Below are 10,679 nucleotides of genomic sequence, written 5' to 3'. Positions count from 1 at the left end.
TTTTTCCCTCCATAAAATAATTTATGAAACAGCAGACAAAGATAAAGAGGAGCTAGCATGCCTCTCAGTAAGGCTTCAGATTGTGCATCTGACTCTTCATAATCCTACTTCCAAAAGCATGCTAATCAGACGGTAGTAATATATAGTCGCTAGTAAAAGTCTATGACCCAGGGAATCGATAGAACATCACTAAGAGATGCACAAAAACAATGTACCATTAAAAATGGGCGAATCTTCACTTTAACACTTGGTGGAAGCACCCTTGGCAGCCATTACAGCTTTGAATAATTTTGAATAAGTCACCAACAAGTCTTAAGGCAACAAATATCCATTGTTTTTGTAAAAATTGCTCAAGCTTAGTAAATTTGGTTGGGAATCATTGATGGTTAGAAATATTCAAACCTTGGCTCTGATTTTCACACAAATTTAAGTTAGGACTGAGACTGGACCATTCAGGAACACTTAACACCTCTTAGAAAGCCAATTCTGGTTTGTCTTTGGCATTACTTTTGTGTAATTGTCCTGCTGGAAAATACAACTGTATCCCAGGGTTAGGTATTCAGAAGACTGTGGCAGGGTTTCTCTAACTTTTTACCTGGGCTTTGCTCCTTTCATATTTATTTTGATCCTGACAAACTCTCCAGTCCCTGCCGGTGACAAGCATACTCATAACATGATGCTGCCACCACAATACTTAAATACCTTATCCTGGGTTATGGTTTTATTTTTCAGCGGGACAATTACACAAATGTAATGCCAAAGACACACTATGATGGCTTTCCAATAGGTGTTGAGTGTTCCTGAATGGTCCAGTTTCAGTTCTAACTTAAATTTGTTTGAAAATCAGAGACAAGGTTTGAATATTGCTGTCCATCAATGATTCCTAACCAAATTTACTGAGCAAGATCTAATTTAATCTATTTTTAGATGTAATTTTAAGGCAGCAAAATGTGCAAAGGGGTGTGTAGACTTTCACTAGGCACTGTAACCTAGTGAACTGAACTGTCTCCAGTGATGATAATCTCTGACGTCAACATCCCTCCCTCTTAGATTGAGTGTGTAAGAGACACAGGTTGAACAAGAGACTGAAGGAGAATGTGTTCTTTCTTGTAAATAAGTGACAGGGAAAATATTGTGTGTGAGATCATGTCACATCAGGAGGTAAATCTTTCCTTACAAAGAAAAATGGGGGTGAAATGGACTATTAGACATTCTAAAAAAATAAGTATATCGTACATCACACACACTGTACCATCTAACACCTACAGACAACTAGTCATTCAAGTCAAAATCATAGTGAAATGCTGTAATGCAGTGGTATTCAAACTTTTTCAGGCAGTCTTTTTGTCGAGCAAAACTTTCTGAGGAAAGTAATACACAGAGCACAACAAACTTAGTTGAAATACGTCAAGTGTCCTTATAGGTATATTTGGCGTGGAAAATGTGAATCCAGCTGTACAGCCTATTGCCTGTTTCTGTTTACGAGTCTTTTATTAAATAATGTGAAACAATGTGTCTGTTTGCTGCTTTTCGTTAAATCATGCATAGCTGTTCTTTATATGGCCTAAAATAAATGTGTTCATATGGGCAGAAAATAATCTATAGGCTATAGCATACTGAATTTTTATCAGTTATGAAAATAAAACATTTAATGCAGAAAAGTGGATCTGGTAAACGGCTGACATTTGGATGTTTCAGTTAAAACAGACTGTCACATGACTATAGAAATGGAAACATTACGATTTTAGAGACACAAAGTAACAATAACCTATGATTAAAGGGTTAGGCTATACCGTCATCATCATTATTCACATCATTCAAATTCAATCAAGTCACAATTATCGGCTTTGGTATTGACATCAATGAGCAGACTTTCCGATTATGAAATTAGGACCGAAGAAATCCACTGTTTATATAAAAGGTATGCCTTTTCCCCTACATTTTAACAGTCTAAATAAGTCAACGTAATATAAGACATCACAAAATCCATTTGGCCTACGTCGTTTTATGTAGTCTCACTATGATGCGGAAAATGTAGGCTATTTCAAAATAATTGAATACCACATTGAGTTGACTGTATAGGCTATTATAGTAAAGATCTATCTGAGGTTCAACTTTAAGACAAGGGCATTTTTTTAAACTATTTTGATACTCACCTCATGTCTTGATAATGTGAATGAAATCCATTTAGTTTTGAAATCAGTATTTGTCCATTTACCCATTGTTCCCATTTTCAATAAAGAAATATGCATGACAGACTCTTTTTAGCCTGTATCGTTTGGACTATCCTTTCCGTAAAGTATGAGACTTCCATTTATTATTCTTTTTTTTAACCTTGCATGCAATCACAACAGCTGTTCACATAACTGTCAAAATTCTGATTCAGCTGATTGTTGAAACAGGGTTCAAGTTGAATGTCTAATTTCACATATAAATGCTTATAGTCTGGAAGATGGCGCCGAAGAGGATGGCTGACGTTTTACATGCCAGTAACCAATTGTGCTATTTTGTTCGTTTTTTGCGCTGTTTGTAACTTATTATTTAACTTATTTTGTACATAATGTTGCTGCTACCGTCTCTTATGACTGAAAATAACTTCCGGACATCAGAACAGGGATTACTGACCACGAACTGGAATAAGCTTTTTCCTTTAACAAGTCAGACAAGAAATATATACTGCTCTCCTGGAAACAGGCCCAGAACCCCGTCATTTGCGTGAAGAAAAGACGGAGGAAAAGAGGACGCAGATCGGGCTGCATTTTGAGAATCTGTAGGTGAGCGAGTAAACTCCCACTGCCATCAATTCTACTTGCTGACATGCAATCACTGGAAAATAAAATTGATGACCTACGATTATGATTATCCTACCAACAGGACATTAAGAACTGTAATATCTTATGTTTCACCGAGTCGTGGCTGAACGACGACACGGAAAATTGATTTCTGGAGGAATTTTCAACGCACCGGCAGAACAGAGAAGCTACGTCTGGTAAGACGAGGGGTGGGGGTGTGTGTCTTTTTGTCAATAACAGCTGGTGCGCGATGTCTAACCTTAAAGTAGTCTCAAAGTCTCAAGGTATTGCTCACCTGAGGAAGAGTACCATATCATAAGCTGTAGACCCCACTATCTACCAAGAGAGTTCTCATCTAAATTATTCGAAGCCGAAGACCGATGCTGGCACTAAGACTGCACTCAACCAACTCTATAGGGCCATAAGCAAACAAGAAAATGCTCACCCAGAAGCGGCGCGCCTAGTGGCCGGGGACTTTAATGCATTGTAAGTGCATCAACAACGTTGTCTCAACAGTGACCGCACATACAGTTGAAGTCAGAAGTTCACGTACACATAGGTTGGAGTCATTAAAACTAGTTTTTCAATCACTCGACAAATTTCTTGTTAACAAACTATAGTTTTGGCAAGTCGGTTAGGACATCTACTTCGTGCATGACATAAGTCATTTTTCCAACAATTGTTTACAGACAGATTATTTCATTTATAATTCACCGTATCACAATTCCAGTGGGCCAGAAGTTTAAATACACAGCTTGGAAAATTCCAGAAAATGATGTCATGGCTTTAGAAGCTTCTGATAGGCTATTTGACATCATTTGAGTCAATTGGACGTGTACCTGTGGATGTATTTCAAGGTCTACCTTCAAACTCAGTGCCTCTTTGCTTGACATCATGGGAAAATCAAAAGAAATCAGTCAAGACCTCAAAATTATTTTTTTAGACCTCCACAAGTCTGGGTCATCCTTGGGAGCAATTTCCAAACACCTGAAGGTACCACGTTCATCTGTACAAACAATTGTACGCAAGTACAAAAACCATGGGACCACGCAGCCATCATACAGCTCAGGAATGAGACGCTTTCTGTCTCCTAGAAATGAACGTACTTTGGTGCGAAAAGTGTAAATCAATCCCAGAATAAAAGCAAAGGACCTTGTGAAGATGTAAAACAGTCCTAGACCACCATAACCTGAAAGGCTGCTCAGCAAGGAAGAAGCAACTGCTCCAAAACCGCCATTAAAAAAGTCAGACTACAGTTTGCAACTGCACAATGTCCTCTGGTCTGATGAAACAAAAACAGAACTGTTTGCCCATAATGACCATCGTTTTGTTAGGAGTAAAAAGGGGGAGGCTTGCAATACCATCCCAACCGTGAAGCACAGTAGTGGCAGCATCATGTTGTGGGGGTGCTTTGCTGCAGGAGGGACTGGTGCACTTCACAAAATAGATGGCATCATAAGGAAGTAAAATTAGGTGGATATATTGATGCAACATCAAGACATCAGTCAGGAAGTTAAAGCTTGGTCGCAAATGGGTCTTCCAAATGGGCAATGACCCCAAGCATACGTCCAAAGTTGTGGCAAAATGGCCTAAGGACAACAAAGTCAAGGTATTGGAGTGGCCATCACAAAGCCCTGAACTCATTCCTATAAGGAATTTGTGGGCAGAACTGAAAAGGCGTGTGCGAGTTACACCAGCTCTGTCAGGAGGAATGGGCCAAAATTCACCCAACTTCTTGTGGGAAGCTTGTGGAAAGCTACCTGAAATGATGGACCCAAGTTAAACAATTCAAAGGCAACGCTACCAAATACTAATTGAGTGTAAGTAAACTTCTGACCCACTGGGAATGTGATGAAAGAAAATTATTCTTTATAAATTATAAAACTCCTATTATTCTGACATTTCACATTCTTAAAATAAAGTGGTGATCCTAAACTGACCTAAAACAGGGAATTTTTACACAGATTAAATGTCAGGAATTTTTAAGGTGTATGTAAACTTCCGACTTCAACTGTAGATATCCCAACCAGAAGTCATGGATTACAGGCAACATCAGCATCGAGCTAAAGGCTAGAGCTGCCGCTTTCAAGGAGCGGGACACTAATCCGGATGCCAATTGATAATCCCCCTATGCCCTGTGGCAGGGCTTGAAAACTATTACTGACTACAAAGGGAAACGCAGACACGAGCTGTCCAGTGACCGGAGACTACCAGACGAGCTAAATGCCTTTTATGCTCGCTTCGAGGCAAGAAACACTGAAGCATGCACGAGAGCACCAGCTGTTCTGGATGACTGTGTGATAACGCTCTCGGTAGCCGATATGAGCAAGACTTTTAAACAGGTCAACATTCACAGTGCAGGACCAGATGGATTTACTAGGACGTGTACTCAAAGCATGCGCGGACCACCTGGCAAGTGTCTTCACTGACATTTTCAACCTCTCTGAGTCTGCAATACCTACATGTTTCAAGCAGACCACCATAGTCCCTGGACAAAAGGAACACCTACGTGAGAATGCTGTTCATTGACTACAGCTCAGCGTTCAACACTATAGTGCCCACGAAGCTCATCACTAAGCTAAGAACCCTGGGAATTAACACCTTCCTCTGCAACTGGATCCTGGACTTCCTGACGGGCCACCGGATAGGCAACAACACGTCTGCCACGCTGATCCTCAACACCCTCAGGGGTGTGTACTTAGTCCCCTTCTGTACTCCCTGTTCATCCAAACACGACTCCAACACTGACGACACAACAGTGTCCTGATCACCGACAATGATGAGACAGCGTTTAGGGAGGAGGTCAGAGAACTGACAGTGTGGTGTCAGGACAACAACCTCTCCCTCAACGTGAGCAAGACAAAGGAGCTGATCATAGACTACAGGAAAAGGAGGGCCAAACAGGTCCCCATTAACATTAATGGGGCTGTAGTGGAGCGGGTCGAGAGTTTCAAGTTCCTTGGTGTCCACATCACCAACGATCTATCATGGTCCAAAAACAGGGCACGAAAAATCCTTTTCCCCCTCAGGAGACCGAAAAGATTTGGCATGGGTCCCCAGATCTTCAAAAAGTTATACATCTGCACCATCAAGAGCATCCTGATCGGTTGCATCACCGCCTGGTATGGCAACTGCTCGGCATCTGTGCGAGCGCTGCAAAATAAATGAACACATACATGTTATTCAATCATTGCACCCACATTGCTCGCACATGCCAACGAGCGTCTGTGTTGCCAGGGGCTAAAACATAAGTTGCTTCTATTTGTGACGCCGAACGCGATGCAAGTCCTGTTTCACCCATCTCCTCATTGGCTTTTAGAAGCATATACCCACATGCCATCTCCTCATTGGTTATAACCATGTGGGTGATTGAAAGATGAACTGGTAATACACCTTATTATGAAAGTTAGATGCCAATCGCCATATAAAGTCCAAAGAAGAAAAAGCCTGGAAGGAGAAGAGATGACTAGAAACGGTTCGGTTGATCGTTTAATGTGTGGATTAATTGTCCGAGTAGAGGACCTTGTGCACAAGTAAAATAACAACTCAACATTTATGTCCCAGGACAAATTAGCTAGCAACAGCAAGCTAGCTAACTAAATAGGTCAAATTAGCTAGCAACTGCATGCTAGCTAGCTAAATTGCCATACATGTTTAATGCTTTTTGACCTGTCCCCAAATTAATATAATTGTTTCAGAGTTTGCTTTGATATTTCAACCTGCGTGTCGTGATCGCATTTGGTGTGAGGGGACAAAATCTATTTGCACACGATGGCGGACGCAGTTTGGGCATGGTGGGAGGCAAGACCTGAAACCCGACTCAATCATGACTTACTTCAAGCCAGCGGCTTCTAAAGCTTTCACAAAGGTGTTTCCTGGGACTCACAACCTGGGTTGCTTCTTTCACATGAAACAAATGCAAAATGTACAAATGTTTTCCAAAGTGCGACAAAAGTACCTCCACGACACCGACTATGCCCAAGAGATAAGGGAGCTCGGCGTGCTAGCATTCGTCCCGCCGGCTGATGTAGGCCAATGTGTCCACGACCTGCTGGATACCTGGGTTCTTTCAGCGCACGGAATGTCAACTGGAGGAGCTCCTGACATACTTTCAGACAACATGGGTTGGGGAGAAGGTCGGATGCATTTTTTGTATTTTGCTAAGCTTATTTGTTGATAAATACATGTTTTAAGGTGAATGGTTGGTGTGAATGGATGGTGTAAAAACTATATGAAAGGAAAATACATTGTAGAAACTAGATACAGGCCTAGATAGATTATAGTTTGTTTTTAGCCTTATATATACACACACTGCTCAAAAACATAAAGGGAACACTTAAACAACACAATGTAACTCCAAGTCAATCACACTTCTGTGAAATCAAACTGTCCACTTAGGAAGCAACACTGATTGACAATACATTGCACATGCTGTTGTGAAAATGGAACAGGTGGAAATTATAGGCAATTAGCAAGACCACTCCCAATAAAGGAGTGGTTCTGCAGGTGGGGACCACAGACCACTTCTCAGTTCCTATGCTTCCTGGCTGATGTTTTGGTCACTTTTGAACGCTTGCGGTGCGTTCACTCTAGTGGTAGCATGAGACGAAGACTACAACCCACACAAGTGGATCAGGTAGTGCAGCTCATCCAGGATGGCACATCAATGCAAGCTGTGGCAAGAAGGTTTGCTGTGTCTGTTAGCGTAGTGTCCAGATCATGGAGGCGCTACCAGGAGACAGACCTGTACATCAGGAGACGTGGAGGCGGCCGTAGGAGGGCAACAACTCAGCAGCAGGACCGCTACCTCCGCCTTTGTGCAAGGAGGAGCACTGCCAGAGCCCTGCAAAATGACCGTTCTAATGCCTGCAACATCCTCCAGCATGACCGGTTTGGCGGGTGGGTCAGTCATGGTGTGGGGTGGCATTTCTTTGGGGGGCCGCACAGCACTCCATGTGCTCGCCAGAGGTACCGAGATGAGATCCTCAGACCCCTTGTGAGACCATATTCTGGTGCGGTTGGCCCTGGGTTCCTCCTAATGCAAGACAATGCTAGACCTCATGTGGCTGGAGTGTGTCAGCAGTTCCTGCAAGAGGAAGGCACTGATGCTATGGACTGGCCCACCCGTTCCCCAGACCTGAATCCAATTGAGCACATCTGGGACATCATGTCTCACTCCATCCACCAACACCACGTTGCACCACAGACTGTCCAGGAGTTGGCGGATGCTTTAGTCCAGGTCTGGGAGGAGATCCCTCAGGAGACCATCCGCCACCTCATCAGGAGCATGCCCAGGCGTTGTAGGGAGGTCATACAGGCACGTGGAGGCCACACACACTACTGAGCCTCATTTTGACTTGTTTTAAGGACATTACATCAAAGTTGGATCAGCCTGTAGTGTGGTTTTCCACTTTAATTTTGAGTGTGACTCCAAATCCAGACCTCCATGGGTTGATAAATTTGATTTCCATTGATCATTTTTGTGATTTTGTTGTTAGCACATTCAACTATGTAAAGAAAAAAGTATTTAATAAGAATATTTCATTCATTCAGTTCTAGGATGTGTTATTTTAGTGTTCCCTTTTTTTTGAGCAGTGTATATATAACCATATGCACAAATGTATATATAATATTCTGCCCATACTAACTTATTTTAGTTACTGAACCAATTTCTGTATATACACACACAATATTCTACCCATGAGCGCTAATGTATATACTATATTTGTAGCCATACGTGATTAAATGAAAAGCACTAAAAACACCTGCCCATGTGAACGAATGTAGGCCAATAGGCTATACAATATTTAAAACCATATGAGTAAACGAAAAGCAGTAAACGTACACATTATTTCACATTCTTTAATAACAGACTCAAACAAAATCACGCAATAGGCTACAGATCACTTCACAGCTTCACCAGGAAACTCAACGTATTGTAGCCTCATGTGGATGAAAGAGTAGCGGAGGAAGGAGTTCGCTTCTGCTGCAGTGTTCATGGCAAAATATTATGTGTTGCAGTGGTGCTTCGCTTTTTCAGCGGGGACTCAAATTATTATTTCCACCAACATTTCTGGAACCCCATTTTTTTTCCCGCCGGAAATTCTGTAGACCCCACCACAAATCTAATGAAACAACCTTAAAAATGGGTACATTTAGATTTTCATATCAACAAATAACCATCTCTCCTATCAAAAGAAAGAGAACCAATATATACAGTGCCTTCAGAGTATTCATATCCCTTTACTTATTCCACATCTTGTGTTACACCCTGAATTTAAAATGGATTAAATTGAGATTTTGTGTCACTGATCTACCCACAATACCCCATAACGTCAAAGTGGAATTCATTTTGTAGAAATTTTTACAAATTAATTCAAGCTGCAATATGTAACTTTTTGGGCAACCCAACCAACTTCACATAAAAATATGAGTTATAGATCTGTCATTCTCATTGAAAGTAGGTCTAAGAAAAAAAATGGTAGATATGTTCTATGAGTATTATTTCTATGCTTCCCATTCTTTAGTTTTGTTTTTGTGTCTGTTACTTTCAGTTTTGAACACCAGCTTCAAACAGTAGAAAATACAATATTTTTGGTTTTGGAAAATATATTTCACAGCCGTTTAGATTGTAAAATGATTCTCTACACTATACTTACTTGTTTTGTCACATAAACTGAAATTAGGCAAACTATTACAATTTTACTGGGTAATGGTGGAATGATATCTGCATAATACATCTTTAAAAATGAAAAGCTGAAATGTCTTGAGTCAATAAGTATTCAACTACTTTGTTATGGCAAGCTTAAATAAGTTCAATAGTAAACATGTGCTTAAGAAGTCACATAAGTTGCATGGACTTGTGTGTAATAACAGTGTTAAACATCATTTTTGAATGATTAACTCATCTCTGTAGCCCACACATAGAATCATCTGTAAGGTCCCTCAGTTGAGCAGTGAATTTCAAACACAGATTCAACAACAAAGACCAGGGAGGTTTTCCAATGCCTTGCCAAGAAGGACACCTATTGGTAGATGCGTAAAAAAGCAGACATTGAATATCCCTTTGAGCATGGTGCAGTTATGAATTTTACACTTTGGATGGTGTATCAATACACCCAGTCACTACAAAGATACAGGTGCCTTTCCTAAATCAGTTGCCAGAGAGGAAGGAAACTGCTCAGAGATTTCACCATGAGGCAAATGGAGATGTTTAAACAGTTGCAGAGTTTAATGATTGTGATAGGAGAAAACTGAGGAATGGATTAACAACATTGTAGTTACGCCACAATACTAACCAAACTGACAGAGTGAGAAAGGGACAGAATAAAAAAATATTCCAAAACATGCTTCCTGTTTGCAATAAGGTACTACAGTAATACTGCAAAAAATGTGTCAAAGCAATTAACTTTTTGTCCTGAATACAAAGTGTTATATTTGGGGCCAATCTACAACACTGAGAACCACTTCATATTTCAAGCATGGTGGTGGCTGCATCATGTTATGGGTATACTTGTCATGAGCAAGGACTAGGGAGTTTTTTGGGTATAAAAATAAACAATAGAGCTAAGCACCAGCAAAATCCTAGAGGAAAACTTGGTTCAGTCTGCTTTCGAACAGACACTAGGAGACAAATTCACCTTTCAGCAAGACAATTACCTAAAACACAAGGCCAAATATACACTTGAGTTGCTTACCAAGACAACATTGAATGTTCCTGAGTGGCCTAATAAGAGTTTTGACTTTGAAAAACTTGAAAAGGACTGTCTAGCAATGATCAACAACCAACTTGACAGAGCGTGAAAAATGTTAAAGAATAAATGGGCAAATATTGTACAATCCAGGTATGCAAAGCTCTTAGAGACCCAAAAACACTCACAGCTGTAA

The 10,679-nt window shown here is 40.7% G+C and overlaps 1 protein-coding gene across 5 annotated transcripts in view; it reads right to left on the bottom strand.

The window, feature by feature from the left end:
• LOC110525692 (MLX-interacting protein) overlaps positions 1-10,679 on the bottom strand; it is a 45,995-nt gene that overhangs the window by 4,616 nt on the left and 30,700 nt on the right. The gene's annotated exons all lie outside the window — the stretch shown is intronic.

Source organism: Oncorhynchus mykiss, chromosome 6 (genome assembly GCF_057628025.1).
Source record: "Oncorhynchus mykiss isolate SJ-2025 chromosome 6, ASM5762802v1, whole genome shotgun sequence".
Lineage (NCBI taxonomy): Eukaryota > Metazoa > Chordata > Actinopteri > Salmoniformes > Salmonidae > Oncorhynchus > Oncorhynchus mykiss.
This window is presented reverse-complemented; position numbering and strand designations above follow the sequence as displayed.